The sequence below is a fragment of the Mytilus galloprovincialis genome, chromosome 4, assembly GCF_965363235.1.
Source record: "Mytilus galloprovincialis chromosome 4, xbMytGall1.hap1.1, whole genome shotgun sequence".
NCBI lineage: Eukaryota > Metazoa > Mollusca > Bivalvia > Mytilida > Mytilidae > Mytilus > Mytilus galloprovincialis.
Window position 1 is genome coordinate 78,856,716 of NC_134841.1, and position 16,763 is coordinate 78,873,478.

The 16,763-nt window shown below is 35.0% G+C and overlaps 1 pseudogene; it reads left to right on the plus strand.

Moving 5' to 3' along the window:
• LOC143073047 (insulin-degrading enzyme-like) overlaps positions 1-16,763 on the plus strand; it is a 97,263-nt pseudogene that overhangs the window by 18,873 nt on the left and 61,627 nt on the right.

The window sequence follows — 16,763 nt, forward strand, 5'->3', positions numbered from 1 at the left end:
TGAAATGCTTTGACTACAAAATGTCTGCATCAGACTTAATTATTTTTTTATCCAATATGAAAAGGAGATTCATGAGAATTATCTGACTTGAATTTCATTGATGAAATATTGGTTTTCACAATGCATTAACACTTCATTACATCATTGAAAAAGCTCCAAATTATCTCCCTTTGGTGCAAAAATGCCATTTTTTTGGCATAAAATTTGAAATATCTTTTTAAACTCATCGGTGACCTATATTTTTAGCTCACCTGGCCTAAAAGGCCATGTGAGCTTTTCTTATCACTTGGCGTCCGTCGTCGTCGTCGTCGTCGTCGTCGTCTGTCGTCGTTAACAATTTTTCAAACATCTTCTCCTCTGAAACTACTGAATGGATTTGAATGAAACTTAGCATGATTGTTCCTTAGAGTATCCTGCACAAAGTGTGCGCTTCGATTTTTGATCCGTCAAAAAACATGGCCGCCGTTACCTAAAATAGAACATAGGGGTCAAATGCAGTTTTTGGCTTATATCTCGAAAACGAAAGCATTTAGAGCAAATCTGACATGGGGTAAAAATGTTCATTAGGTCAAGATCTATCAGCCCTGAAATTTTCAGATGAATCAAACAAACCATTGTTGGGTTGCTGCCACTTAATTGGTAATTTTAAGGAAATTTTGCAGTTTTTGGTCATTATCTTGAATATTATTATAGATAAAGATAAACTGTAAACAGCAAAAATGATCAGCAAAGTAAGATCTACAAAGAAGTTAATATGACCAAAATTGTCAATTGACCCCTTAAGGGGTTATTGTCCTTTAATGGCAATTTTTCACAATTTGTTCATCATATTTGCTAACTTTAAAAAATCTTCTCCTCTGAAACTACTGAATGGATTTGAATGAAACTTAGCATGATTGTTCCTTAGAGTATGCTGCACAAAGTGTGCGCTCGATTTTTGATCCGTCAAAAAACATGGCCGCCATTACCTAAATTAGAACATAGGGGTCAAATGCAGTTTTTGGCTTATATCTCGAAAACGAAAGCATTTAGAGCAAATCTGACATGGGGTAAAAATGTTCATTAGGTCAAGATCTATCAGCCCTGAAATTTTCAGATGAATCAAACAAACCATTGTTGGGTTGCTGCCACTTAATTGGTAATTTTAAGGAAATTTTGCAGTTTTTGGTCATTATCTTGAATATCATTATAGATAAAGATAAACTGTAAACAGCAAAAATGATCAGCAAAGTAAGATCTACAAATAAGTTAATATGACCAAAATTGTCAATTGACCCCTTAAGGGGTTATTGTCCTTTAATGGCAATTTTTCACAATTTGTTCATCATATTTGCTAACTTTAAAAAATCTTCTCCTCTGAAACTACTGAATGGATTTGGATGAAACTTAGCATGATTGTTCTTTAGATTATCCTGCACAAAGTGTGTGCTTAGATTTTTGATCCGTCAAAAAACATGGCCACCGTTACTTAAAATAGAACATAGGGGTCAAATGCAGTTTTTGGCTTATATCTCAAAAACGAAAGCATTTAGAGCAAATCTGACATGGGGTAAAAATGTTCATTAGGTCAAGATCTATCAGCCCTGAAATTTTCAGATGAATCAAACAAACCATTGTTGGGTTGCTGCCACTTAATTGGTAATTTTAAGGAAATTTTGCAGTTTTTGGTCATTATCTTGAATATTATTATAGATAAAGATAAACTGTAAACAGCAAAAATGATCAGCAAAGTAAGATCTACAAATAAGTCAATTTGACCAAAATTGTCAATTGACCTCTTAAGGAGTTATTGCCCTTTAAAAACTTTTTTCACAATTTGTTCATCATGTTGACTTACTTTAAAAAATCTTCTCCTTTGAAACTGCTGTATCAATTTCAGCCAAACTTAGGCTAAATGAGTTTCAGAGTTTCAGAGTATCTAGTATAAACTTTATATTTCATTTCCTTGTATGTCAAGAAACATAGCTCCTATGGCTAAAATAGAACATAGGAGAAATTGATTTTTTTTTTGGCTTTTGAAGAGAATAGGACGATTTCAAGAACATTTAAATAAATTGAAAAGCCAAAATAATCATTGATGAGAGATTAAACCAAAAAAATTCAGGTGAGCGATTCAGGCTCTTGAGAGCCTCTTGTTTATTATTGTTTTCAAATAAGCTGTTCATAAACTAAATAATTGGAAAATATAAGCGATTTCTGTAATTAGGTTATTTTTTATTTCGATATTACCTCTATTTCTCCTACTAGTTCAACAGAAAAAAAGGACATTAACAAAAATGTATGCTTCTTCGGGAGGCAGATCGTGATCTTAAATGAACGGTGACCCCATTTTTATGCCCCACCTACGATAGTAGAGGGGCATTATGTTTTCTGGTCTGTGCGTCCGTTGGTTCGTTCGTTCGTCCGTCCGTCTGTTCGTTCGTTCGTCCGTCCGTCTGTTCGTTCGTTCGTCCGTCTGTCCCGCTTCAGGTTAAAGTTTTTGGTCAAGGTAGTTTTTGATAAAGTTGAAGTCCAATCAACTTGAAACTTAGTACACATGTTCCTTATGATATGATCTTTCTAATTTTAAAGCCAAATTAAACTTTTGACCCCAATTTCACGGTCCACTGAACATAGAAAATGAAAGTGCATGTTTCAGGTTAAAGTTTTTGGTCAAGGTAGTTTTTGATGAAGTTGAAGTCCAATCAACTTGAAACTTAGTACAAATGTTCCCTATGATATTATCTTTCTAATTTTAATGCCTAATTATATTTTTTATCCAATTTCACTGTCCATTGAACATGGAAAATGATAGTGGGAGTGGGGCATCCGTGTACTTTGGACACATCCTTGTTTTATTTTATTTTTCTTTTAAGTATATGATAGTGTTCATTTCTAGAAAAATATAGTGAAATATTCTATTAGAAAAAAAAATGATTTTTACCCAGGAGCCCCCTTAACAAGGTGAGTGACACAGTCTCTTTAGAGCCTCTAGCTCTAGTTTCAAGACAATAACTTGTGTGTGAGTGTATGGATCTTTTTTGACATTGTACCACAAGGTTCCATATCACATAGGGAAGAATGGGATTGAGTTTGAGGGTAATTGCCCCAAACATGTAGGAATTAGGGGCCAAAACAAGCATTTTTCTAGATTCCAGACAACAACCACTGAAATTGACTGAAATTGATACGAATCAACAGTAATAATGAATCTTCACAATTTAATGCTTCTTAATATCAAATTTCTTAAAAGGGACATAAGCTTGATTTATAAAAAATAACCAAATTCTATACTGTCTGAATTTGGAATGTGATCAAATTTTTAACATAATATAGGTTTCTGACACCAAATAAATGTTGTCAAAGATCTTACAAATCTATTGCCCAATACCGTGCAGCTTAAGATTTCTTCTAGAAACTTTTCAAAAATTCATACTGGGGAAAAAAATATGAATCTCTTAATTAATTTGAACCCCCACCACCAACTTTTTGAAACTTCCCTTGTAGCAATAACCCCAAAACTCAATCCAGCCTTTCCTTTGTAGTATGGAATCTTCTAGTACAATTTCACAATTTATTTATGTGTATGGATCTCTCTGAAATTGTACTAGAAGATTCCATACTACAAAGGAAAGGCTGGATTGAGTTTTGGGGTTATTGCTACAAGGGAAGTTTCAAAAAGTCGGGTGACATATTGCTTTTCCTCTGTTTCTTTTTCTGTATTATTATTATTATACTTACACCTAATTTTGTCCGCCCGCTTTCTCAGAGCCAAAAGTACCAATCCGAATGATGGTGCACTATAACAAGGAACCCTGACTCCCCAGAGTCTGTGCAAAATTGGAACTAAAAAATGGCTGTCATCACCATGGAAACGGAAAAATGGTGAAAAAATAAAATTTTGGAGTTCCTTGAATTATTTGTGAATGCTTAAGCTTAAAATCTTTAGATTTTAATACAATGTAGGTGCCCACTATATACAGGTTTTGGATGATTTTGGCACATTTTGGAACTGCTATGTTGCCATGGAAACTACACCAAAAATTTCAAAAATATGGAAATGCTCCAATTTTTTTGAAACTTTAGCATAACGATGAGCAACTTTGGTAGATGTGGAATTTGGCGTTGGAATTTCCAAAATGTCTGCCGTTTCCATGGAAACAATGCAAAAAGGTCAAAATGCTCCAAAAACTTCCGGGTTTGGTGAATAACTTTGGTATGCTTGAACCTAAAATCATCAAATTTTTATGCAATATAGTTGTCCACTATATACAGGTTTTGAATGATTTTGATAATCATTGGAACTACTATGTTACCATGGATACAGGAGCAAAAATTTCAGAATGCTTCAAAATTGATGAAACTTGATATGATTGTTAACTGTCAAGTCTAGATATGACTTTTGAAGTTGGAATTTCCAAAATGGCCACGGTTGCCATGGAAACTGCAAAAATGTCAAAAATTCTCAAAATGGTTTTAACTTAATGAAATTTTATATTATTGGTAACTGACAAGTTAAGATGAGACTTTTGACTTTGAAATTTTCAAAATGGCTGCCGTTCCCTCACCGAAAAATAAGCCCTGCGGCAAACATTTGCCGCAAGTTAGCAGCAAACATTGCCGCAAGCTTGCAGCAAACGTTTGCTGCAAACTTGCCGCAACCATTTTACCATGCAAATGAAGTTTGCGGCAAGCTTGCGGCAAACATAATTATGCAAATTAGATTTGCCGCAAGCTTGCGGCAATTGTTTGCTGCAAGCTTGCGGCAATTGTTTGTTGCAAACTTGCGGCAAACTTGCAGGAACTACACATAATACCAATGTCATGTGTGTAGACCCATTCAATTTATCTCTTTCAAATTACACAGCAACATTTTTAAAAAGTCAATTCCTGTCTTTATACAAACAGTCAGTAAAAGAATTCTTGCAAACTCGTGTGAGATGTGAGGAAATACATCCATGCATTTGATTTTGAAAAAGTGGCAGGAGTCATTCTCAAATGACATAATTATATATAGTATACCTGTATTAAAAACTGAAAAGGGTAAAATCTCAAGATGTATTGAGGATACAGCTAGGTATAATTGCATTACATGGTGCAGTACATCAGTAACAAATTCAAACTTATAATAGCTTAAGTTTTTCAATCACACATACATGTATATATAGTTGCTTACTTAATTATATATGATGATAACATTGATTATTTTATTAAAACATGCAGTTCTATGAATCATTTGTACTTACACAATTACATACTGATTATCCCGTATTATTGAACCAAAATGCCTCCTGGATCTCTTATATGTGAAATGCATTTCAAACACAGCCAACTTGACCTAGCCACACTTTCAAATTGTTAGCATCCAGGAAGTGCCAACTAGGCATGCCCAGTCAATATTGTGTAATTCCTGCAATGTTCTGGCAAACATATAGAATGGTCAAAGTTTTCTGCAATCTTGCGGCAAACATATTGAATGGTCAAAGTTTTCTGCAATCTTGCGGCAAACATTCTTTAATATTTTAAACTTTCTGGCAATCTTTCGGCAAACATTGATGTTTCTGCAAACTTGCCGCAAGCTTGCCGCAATATTTGCCGGAAGTTTGCAGCTAGCGGCAAACATCTGCAAACACTATTTTCTGTGTTCCTGCAAACTTTTTGTTTGCCGCAAGCTTGCAGCAAGTCTGCTGCAAGTTTGCGGCAAACAATTCAGTTTCATAAGGGTTGCCATGGAAACGGTATAAATGTGAAATACTTTAAAATGCTCTGAATATACTGAACATTTACAAAAAGATGAATAGCCATGCATATTTGTGCATTTACTGTTAAACAAGTTTGAAATGGCTGCCGCTTAGTGGCAATAGGGGGAAGGGTGACATCCGCTATTGCTTGCAATGGCAATTCTAGTTATGGCACCCTCAACGGAGTTGGGGTGACATATTGTTATGGCACCCTCAACGGAGTTGGGGTGACATATTGTTATTGTTCGTTTCTTTTTTTCTTATTATGGCACCCTCAACGGAGTTGGGGTGACATATTGTTATTGTTCGTTTCTTTTTTTCTTATTATTCTTATTATTATGTCACCCGATCGACAATGTCGGGTGACATATTGCTTTTCCTCCGTTTCTTTGTTATTATTATTCTTCTTATTCTTCCAATGATTTTTGTCCGGCAGATTTTTTGAAGGCAATGGAACCAATCTTAGTGATAGTCAACTATAATGAGGAACACAAAATTTCGGGTTGCAGTAGGTCATAGGACCATTAAAAATGGCTGCCGTTACCATGGAAACGGAAAAATTGTGAAAAATTCCACTTTTTGGTTTTAGGGAATTATTTGGAGATGCTTAGACTTAGAATCATTATATTTTGATACAATGTAGGTGCCCACTATATACTTGTTTTGGATGATTTTTGGCATTCATTGGAACTACTATGTTGCCATGGATACTACACCAAAAATTTCCAAAATATCAAAATGCTCCAAATTTAATGAAACTTCACAGGAACGATGAGCAACATTGGTAGATGTGCAATTTGGCGTTGGAATTTTGAAAATGTCTTGTGTTACCATGGAAACAAGGCAAAAAGGGTCAAAACGCTTTAAAAAACCTTAAAAGTGGCATTTACTTCCTTAAAATGGTAGGTCAAATTCATTGAAACTCTGATGGTATGTTCCCTTCCATGTACCAATGGAGTATCTGCCATTAAAAATTTGGAATGGTCTGTGTTACCATAGAAACCAGCCAAAATGTCAAAAATTTCAAAAACTTCAAAATGCTTCAAACTTGATGAAACTTAATATATTTGTTGACTGTCTAGTCTGCATGAGACTTTTGAAGTTGGAATTTCCAAAATGGCTACTGTTGCCATGGAAACTGCAGCAATGTCAAATATTTTCAAAATGCTCCAAACTTAATGAAACTTAATATTATTGTTTACTGGCATGTATAGATGAGACTTTTGACTTCGGAATTTTCAAAATGGCTGCCGTTGCCATGGAAACAGCAGAAATGTGAAACTTTTGACAATGCTGTTATTGTATTGAAAATTTACAGAAAGATATATCGCAATTCATAGATCTGCATTCACTGTTAAGTTGTTTTAAAATGGGTGCCGCTTAGTGGCAATGAGGGGAAGGGTGACATCCGCTATTGCTTGCAATGGCAATTCTAGTTCTATTTATTCTTCCACACTTTTTTGTCCATTCTATTTCTCAGAATTGGCTTGAACAATATTGATGGAACTATACCATAATGTAGACCACCACATTCTATAGTGCAGTGGGGTATGGCACCATCAAGATGGCTGCCGTTGCCTTGGAAACGAAACAAATGTGAAAAAATCTAGTGTTTTGTTTTGGTGAACTGTTCGGATATGCTTGAACTCAGAATCATTATATTTTGATACAATGTAGGTGCCCACTATATACAGGTGTTGGATGATTTTGGCACTCATTGGAACTACTATGTTGTCATGGAAACTACTCCAAAAATTTCAAAAATATCAAAATGCTCAAAACTTCATGAAACTTCACAGTAACGATGAGCAACATTGGAAGATGTGGAATTTGGCGTTGGAATTTCCAAAATATCTGTTGTTACCATGGAAACAATGCAAAAAGGTCAAAACTTTGAATTTTCACAGAACATTCCAGAACATCAATGTTAAATTTATTCTAGAGACATTAAATGGTATATGATGGTATATATGATTATGGAGGGAAAAAATTGCAACTTCAGAATTTCCAAAATGGCCGCCGTTGCCATGGAAACTGCAAAAATGTGAAAAATTCAAAAATGGTCCAAATTTGGTGAAAATTTACAGAGAAATACTTTCTTATGTCTTTGTGTGCATTAACTGTTTAACTTTTCAAAATGGCTGCAGTTTAGAGGCAATGTGGGAAGGGTGCCATCCGCTATTGCTTGCAATGGCAAATCTAGTTATTATTATGTCACCCGATCGACAATGTCGGGTGACATATTGCTATTCCTCTGTTTCTTTTTCACTATTATTATTATTATTATTATTATTTTTCTTCCACCTAGTTTTGTCCGGCAGTTTTCTCAGAGCCAAAGGAACCAATCTGAATGATGGTGCACTATAACAAGGAACCCTGACTTTCCAGTTGCAGTGCAACTTTGGAACTAAAAAATGGCTGCCATCACAATGGAAACCGAAAAATAATGGAAAATTACAGTTTTTGGTTTTGATGAATTATTTGGAAATGCTTTAACTTAGAATCATTATCTTTTGATACAATGTAGGTGCCGGGCATATACTGCTTTGGGATGATTTTGGCAATCATTGGAACTGCTATGTTGCCATGGATACTACACCAAAAATTTCCAAAATATGGAAATGCTCCAAATTTTATGAAACTTCACAGTAACGATGAGCAACATAGGTAGAGGTGGAATTTGGCGTTGGAATTTCGAAAATGTCTGCCGTTACCATGGAAACAATGCAAAACAGGTCAAAATGGTCCAAAAACCTTAAAGTGGCATTTACTTTCTTAAAATGGTAGGTCAAATTGATCGAAACTTTGATGGTATGGTCCCTCCCATGTACCAATGTGGTATATGCCATTAAATTTTGGAAATGGTCTCTGTTGCCATAGGAACCATCACAAATGTCAAAAATTTCAAAAATTTCAAAATGCTTTAAGATTGATGAAACTTCATAGGATTGTACACTGTCAAGTCTGCATAAGACTTTTGAAGTTGGAATTTCCAAAATGGCTACCGTTGCCATGGAAACTGCAAAAAAGTCAAAATTTCTCAAAATGCTTTGAACTTAATGAAACTTGATATTATTGTTAACTGCCAAGTACAGATGAGACTTTTGACTTTGAAATTTTCATAATGGCTGCCGTTGCCATGGAAACAGCAGAAATGTGAATTTAAAAAAATGCTTTGAATGTACTGAAAATTTACAGAAAAATGTTTTTACCATGCATATATGTGCATTCACTGTTAAACAATTTTTAAATGGCTGCCGCTTAGTGGCAATTGGGGGAAGGGTGACATCCGCTATTGCTTGCAATGGCAATTCTAGTTATTATTATTATTTTTATTCTTCCACACTTTTTTGTCCATTCTATTTCTCGGAATTGGCTTGAACAATATTGATGGAACTATACCATAATGTAGACCACCACATTCTATAGTGCAGTGGGTTATGGCACCATCAAGATGGCTGCCGTTGCCATGGATACGAAACAAATGTGAAAAAATCCTGTTTTTTGTTTTGGTGAACTGTTTTGATATGCTTAAACTCAGAAACATTATATTTTGATACAATGTAGGTGCCGACCATATACAGGTGTTGGATGATTTTGGCACTCATTGGAACTACTACGTTGCCATGGAAACTATACCAAAAATTTCAAAAATATCAAAATGCTCCAAACTTCATGAAACTTCACAGTAACGATGAGCAACATTGGAAGATGTGGAATTTGGCGTTGGAATTTCCAAAATATCTGTTGTTACCATGGAAACAATGCAAAAAGGTCAAAAATTTCAAAAAAAATAAAAATGCTGTAAACTGGATGAAACTTTACAGGAATGGTAACTGGCATAAGCAAAGTTGCCATTTGAAGTTGGAATTTTCAAAATGGCCGCCGTAACCATGGAAACAGCAAAAATGTCAAAAACTTCAAAATGCTCCAAACTTAATGAAACTTAACAAATATGATAATTTGAATGTGTAGATGCACACTTTGACTTTGGAATTTTCTAGATTGCTGCCGCTCGCCTGGCAATGTGGGAAGGGTGCCATCCGCTATTGCTTGCAATGGCAAATCTAGTTATTGTTCCGTTCTTTTTTTCTTATTATATTTATTCTTCCACACTTTTTTGTCCATGCTATTTCTCGGAATTGGCTTGAACAATATTGATGAAACTATACCATAATGTAGACCACCACATTCTATAGTGCAGTGGGGTATGGCACCATCAAGATGGCTGCCGTTGCCATGGAAACGAAACAAATGTGAAAAAATCCTGTTTTTTGTTTTGGAGAACTGTTTTGATATGCTTGAACTCAGAAACATTTTATTTTGATACAATGTAGGTGCCGGCCATATACAGGTGTTGGATGATTTTGGCACTCATTGGAACTACAATGTTGCCATGGAAACTACACCAAAAATTTCAAAAATATCAAAATGCTCCAAACTTCATGAAACTTCACAGTAACGATGAGCAACATTGGAAGATGTGGAATTTGGCGTTGGAATTTCCAAAATATCTGTTGTTACCATGGAAACAATGCAAAAAAGGTCAAAACTTTGAATTTTCACAGAACATTCCAGAACATCAATGTTAAATTCATTCTAGAGACATTAAATGGTATATGATTATGGAGGGCAAAAATTGCAGCGGGGGTTTGACTTTGGAATATTCAAAATGGCCGCCGTTACCATGGGAACAGCAAAATTATGAAAAACTTCAAAATGCTTTAAATTTAATGAAAATCATAACAACTTTTGACTAGCTTATGTAGACTTAACTTTTGAGTTTCGAATTTTCAAAATGGCCGCCGTTGCCATGGAAACAGCAAAAATTTTCTAAATGGCTGCCGCTGGCCAGGCAATGGGGAAAGGGTGCCATCCGCTATTGCTTGCAATGGCAAATCTAGTTAAGTCACCAAAACGGAGTTTTGGGGACTTATTGTTTTTGTATCGTTTCTTATTATTATTATTCTTATTCTTCTCTTTCTGACCCCTTAAACTGTCCTACCATTTTTTGGGAAGCAGTAGAGGATGGAAACTTTATATTTTTTCTGGGTATGGGTCTGCATCATGGGGGTTGCAGAACCCAATGTCCGTGATACCAGGGTGTCATCTTGGCATAATTAGGGGGGCTCAAAGATGGGTGGGGTCAATTTTTTTTTACATTTCTTAAATTTCCTACTGTATGTAGAGTAGATGGAATAATGATTACTTCTATGAATATTAAGAGACACATGTCTGCTTCAACTTGGAACTTTTTTTATTTCAGTAGGGGGTCTCCTGGCATAATTTTAGGGGGGTGAATTTTCATGGAACATTCCAGAACATCAAAGTTAAATTTATTCTAGACACATTTAATGGTATATGATGGTATATAATTATGGAGAGAACAATTTGCAGCAGCACTTTGTCTGTGGAATATTCAAAATGGCCGCCGTTACCATGGAAACAGCAAAAATATGAAAAACTTCAAAATGCTTCAAATTTAATGAAACTTATACTAATGTTGACTAACTTGTGTAGAATTGACTTTTGAGTTTGGAATTTTCAAAATGGCCGCCGTTACCATGGAAACAGCAAAAATATGAAAAACTTCAAAATGCTTCAAATTTAATGAAACTTATAACTAATGTTGACTAACTTGTGTAGAATTGACTTTTGAGTTTGGAATTTTCAAAATGGCCGCCGTTACCATGGAAACAGCAAAAATATTAAAAAAATCAAAATGCTTCAAATTTAATGAAACTTATAACAAATGTTGCCTAACTTGTGTAGACTTTAATTTTGAGTTTGAAATTTTCAAAATGGCCGCCGTTGCCATGGAAACAGCTAAAATGTCCAAAAAAAATTTAATTCTTCATATTGAATTAAACTTTACACACACATTATTTGGCATCAATGATACCGCAGAACAATGATGTGGGGTCCGTTTTGGTGACTTTTGTGTTAGCATCCTAACACAGGATTACTTGTTATGGCACCCTCAACGGAGTTGGGGTGACATATTGTTATTGTTCGTTTCTTTTTTTATGGCACCCTCAACGGAGTTGGGGTGACATATTGTTATTGTTCCGTTCTTTTTTTCTTATTATATTTATTCTTCCACACTTTTTTGTCCATGCTATTTCTCGGAATTGGCTTGAACAATATTGATGAAACTATACCATAATGTAGACCACCACATTCTATAGTGCAGTGGGGTATGGCACCATCAAGATGGCTGCCGTTGCCATGGAAACGAAACAAATGTGAAAAAATCCTGTTTTTTGTTTTGGAGAACTGTTTTGATATGCTTGAACTCAGAAACATTTTATTTTGATACAATGTAGGTGCCGGCCATATACAGGTGTTGGATGATTTTGGCACTCATTGGAACTACAATGTTGCCATGGAAACTACACCAAAAATTTCAAAAATATCAAAATGCTCCAAACTTCATGAAACTTCACAGTAACGATGAGCAACATTGGAAGATGTGGAATTTGGCGTTGGAATTTCCAAAATATCTGTTGTTACCATGGAAACAATGCAAAAAAGGTCAAAACTTTGAATTTTCACAGAACATTCCAGAACATCAATGTTAAATTCATTCTAGAGACATTAAATGGTATATGATTATGGAGGGCAAAAATTGCAGCGGGGGTTTGACTTTGGAATATTCAAAATGGCCGCCGTTACCATGGGAACAGCAAAATTATGAAAAACTTCAAAATGCTTTAAATTTAATGAAAATCATAACAACTTTTGACTAGCTTATGTAGACTTAACTTTTGAGTTTCGAATTTTCAAAATGGCCGCCGTTGCCATGGAAACAGCAAAAATTTTCTAAATGGCTGCCGCTGGCCAGGCAATGGGGAAAGGGTGCCATCCGCTATTGCTTGCAATGGCAAATCTAGTTCTTATTATTATGTCACCCGATCGACAAAGTCGGGTGACATATTGCTTTTCCTCTGTTTCTTTTTCCCTATTATTATTATTATTATTATTATTATGTCACCCGATCGACAATGTCGGGTGACATATTGCTTTTCCTCTGTTTCTTTTTCCGTATTATTATTATTATGTCACCCGATCGACAATGTCGGGTGACATATTGCTTTTCTTATGTTTCTTTGTTATTATTATTATTCTTCCACCTTTTTTTGTCCGACAGGTTTTTTGGAGTAAAATGGAACCAATCTTAATGATAATTCACTATAAGGAGGAACACAAAATTTCGGGTTGCAGTAGGGTCTAAGACCATAAAAAATGGCTGCCGTTTCCATGGAAACGGAACAATTGTGAAAAATTCCAGTTTTTGGTTTTGTGAATAATTTAGAGATGCTTAAACTCAGAATCATCATATTTTATCACAATGTAGGTGCCAGCCATATATTGGTTTTGGATGATATTGGCAATCATTGGAACCACTATGTTGCCATGGAAACTACCCCAAAAATTTCAAAAATTTCAAAATGCTTCAAATTTTTTGAAACTTCATAGTAACGATGAGCAACTTTGGTAGATGCGTAATTTGGCGTTTGAATTTCCAAAATGTCTGCCGTTACCATGGAAACAGTGCATAAGTGTTAAAATGCTCTAAAAACCTCAGGGTTTGGTAAATAATTTTGGTATGCTAGAACTTGAAATCATTAAATTTTTACACAATATAGTTGTCCACTATATACAGCTTTTGAATGATTTTGACAATCATTGGAACTCTTCTGTTACCATGGATACAGGACCAAATATTTCAAAATGCTCCAAAATTGATGAAACTTAATATTATTGTTGACTGCCAAGTCTGGATGAGACTTTTGACTTTGGAATTTCCAAAATGGCCACCGTTGCCATGGAAACTGCAAAAATGTCAAAAATTCTCAAAATGGTTTTAACTTAATGAAATTTGATATTATTGCTAACTGACAAGTAAAGATGAGACTTTTGACTTTAAAATTTTCAAAATGGCTGCCGTTGCCATGGAAACAGCAGAATTGTGAAATTTTTTAGAATGCTCTGAATGTACTGAAAATTTACAGAAAGATGTATTGCCATGCATATATGTGCATTCACTGTTAAACAATTTTGAAATGGCTGCCCCTTAGTGGCAATTGGGGGAAGGGTGACATTCGCTATTGCTTGCAATGGCAATTCTAGTTATTATTATTTTTCTTCCACCTAATTTTGTCCGCCCGCTTTCTCAGAGCTAAAGGAACCAATCTGAATGATGGTGCACTATGACAAGGAACCCTGACTTTCCTGTTGCTTTTTGGTATTGGAACTAAAAAATGGCTGCCATCACCATGGAAACGGAAAAATGGTGAACAAATATAATTTTGGAGTTAGGTGAATTTTTTGAGAATGCTTAACCTTAAAATCTTTAGATTTTAATACAATGTAGGTGCCCTCTATATACTGCTTTGGGATGATTTTGGCAATCATTGGAACTGCTATGTTGCCATGGATACTACACCAAAAATTTCCAAAATATGGAAATGCTCCAAATTTAATGAAACTTCACAGTAACGATGAGCAACATTGGTACATGTGGAATTTGGCGTTGGAATTTCCAAAATGTCTGCCGTTTCCATGGAAACAATGCAAAAATGGTAAAAATGGTCCAAAAACACCTAAAAGTGGCATTTACTTTCTTAAAAGGGTAGGTCAAATCCATTGAAACTCTGATGGTATGTTCCCTCCCATGTACCAATGTGGTATCTGCCATTAGAAATTTGAAATGGTCTGTGTAACCATAGAAACCAGCCAAAATGTCAAAAATTTCAAAAATTTCAAAATGCTCCAAAAGTAATGAAACTTACTATGGTTGTTGACTGTCAAGTCTGCATGAAACTTTTGAAGTTGGAATTTCCAAAATGGCTACCGTTGCCATGGAAACTGGAAAAATGTCAAATATTTTCAAAATGCTCCAAACTTAATGAAACTTAATAATATTGTAAACTGGCATGTATAGATGAGACTTTTGACTTTGAAATTTTCAAAATGGCTGCCGTTGCCATGGAAACAGCAAAAATGTCATGTTTTAAAAAATGATCTAAATGTACTGAAAATTTACAGAAAAATGTATAACCATGCAAATATGTGCATTCTCTGTTAAAAGTTTTTGAAATGGCTGCCGCTTAGTGGCAATGGGGGGAAGGGTGACATCCGCTATTGCTTGCAATGGCAATTCTAGTTATTATTATTATTATTATGTCACCCGATCGACAATGTCGGGTGACATATTGCTTTTCCTCTGTTTCTTTTTCTGTATTATTATTATTATACTTCCACCTAATTTTGTCCGCCCGCTTTCTCAGAGCCAAAAGTACCAATCCGAATGATGGTGCACTATAACAAGGAACCCTGACTCCCCAGAGTCTGTGCAAAATTGGAACTAAAAAATGGCTGCCATCACCATGGAAATGGAAAAATGGTGAAAAAATAAAATTTTGGAGTTCCTTGAATTATTTGAGAATGCTTAAGCTTAAAATCTTTAGATTTTAATACAATGTAGGTGCCCACTATATACAGGTTTTGGATGATTTTGGCACATTTTGGAACTGCTATGTTGCCATGGAAACTACACCAAAAATTTCAAAAATATGGAAATGCTCCAATTTTTTTGAAACTTAAGCATAACGATGAGCAACTTTGGTAGATGTGGAATTTGGCGTTGGAATTTCCAAAATGTCTGCCGTTTCCATGGAAACAATGCAAAAAGGTCAAAATGCTCCAAAAACTTCCGGGTTTGGTGAATAACTTTGGTATGCTTGAACTTAAAATCATCAAATCTTTATGCAATATAGTTGTCCACTATATACAGGTTTTGAATGATTTTGATAATCATTGGAACTACTATGTTACCATGGATACAGGAGCAAAAATTTCAGAATGCTTCAAAATTGATGAAACTTGATATGATTGTTAACTGTCAAGTCTAGATATGACTTTTGAAGTTGGAATTTCCAAAATGGCCACGGTTGCCATGGAAACTGCAAAAATGTCAAAAATTCTCAAAATGGTTTTAACTTAATGAAATTTGATATTATTGGTAACTGACAAGTTAAGATGAGACTTTTGACTTTGAAATTTTCAAAATGGCTGCCGTTGCCATGGAAACGGTATAAATGTGAAATACTTTAAAATGCTCTGAATATACTGAACATTTACAAAAAGATGAATAGCCATGCATATTTGTGCATTTACTGTTAAACAAGTTTGAAATGGCTGCCGCTTAGTGGCAATAGGGGGAAGGGTGACATCCGCTATTGCTTGCAATGGCAATTCTAGTTATTATTATTTTTCTTCCACCTAATTTTGTCCGGCAGTTTTCTCAGAGCCAAAGGAACCAATCTGAATGATAGTGCACTATAACAAGGAACCCTGACTTGCCTGTTTCTTTCCGGTATTGGAACTAAAAAAATGGCTGCCATCACCATGGAAACGAAAAAATGGTGAAAAAATATAATTTTAGAGTTAAGGGAATTGTTTGAGAATGTTTAGGCTTAAAATCTTTAGATTTTAATACAATGTAGGTGCCCACTATAAACTGCTTTGGGATGATTTTGGCAATCATTGGAACTGCTATGTTGCCATGGATACCACACCAAAAATTTCCAAAATATGGAAATGCTCCAAATTTAATAACACTTCACAGAAACGATGAGCAACATTGTAACATGTGGAATTTGGCGTTGGAATTTTGAAAATGTCTGCCGTTACCATGGAAACAATACAAAACAGGTCAAAATGGTCCAAAAAACACCTAAAAGTGGCATTTACTTTCTTAAAAGGGTAGGTCAAATCCATTGAAACTCTGATGGTATGTTCCCTCCCATGTACCAATGTGGTATCTACCATTAGAAATTTGCAATGGTCTGTGTAACCATAGAAACCAGCCAAAATGTCAAAAATTTCTAAAATTTCAAAATGCTCAAAAAGTAATGAAACTTACTATGATTGTTGACTGTCAAGTCTGCATGAGACTTTTGAAGTTGGAATTTCCAAAATGGCTACCGTTGCCATGGAAACTGGAAAAATGTCAAATATTTTCAAAATGCTCGAAAC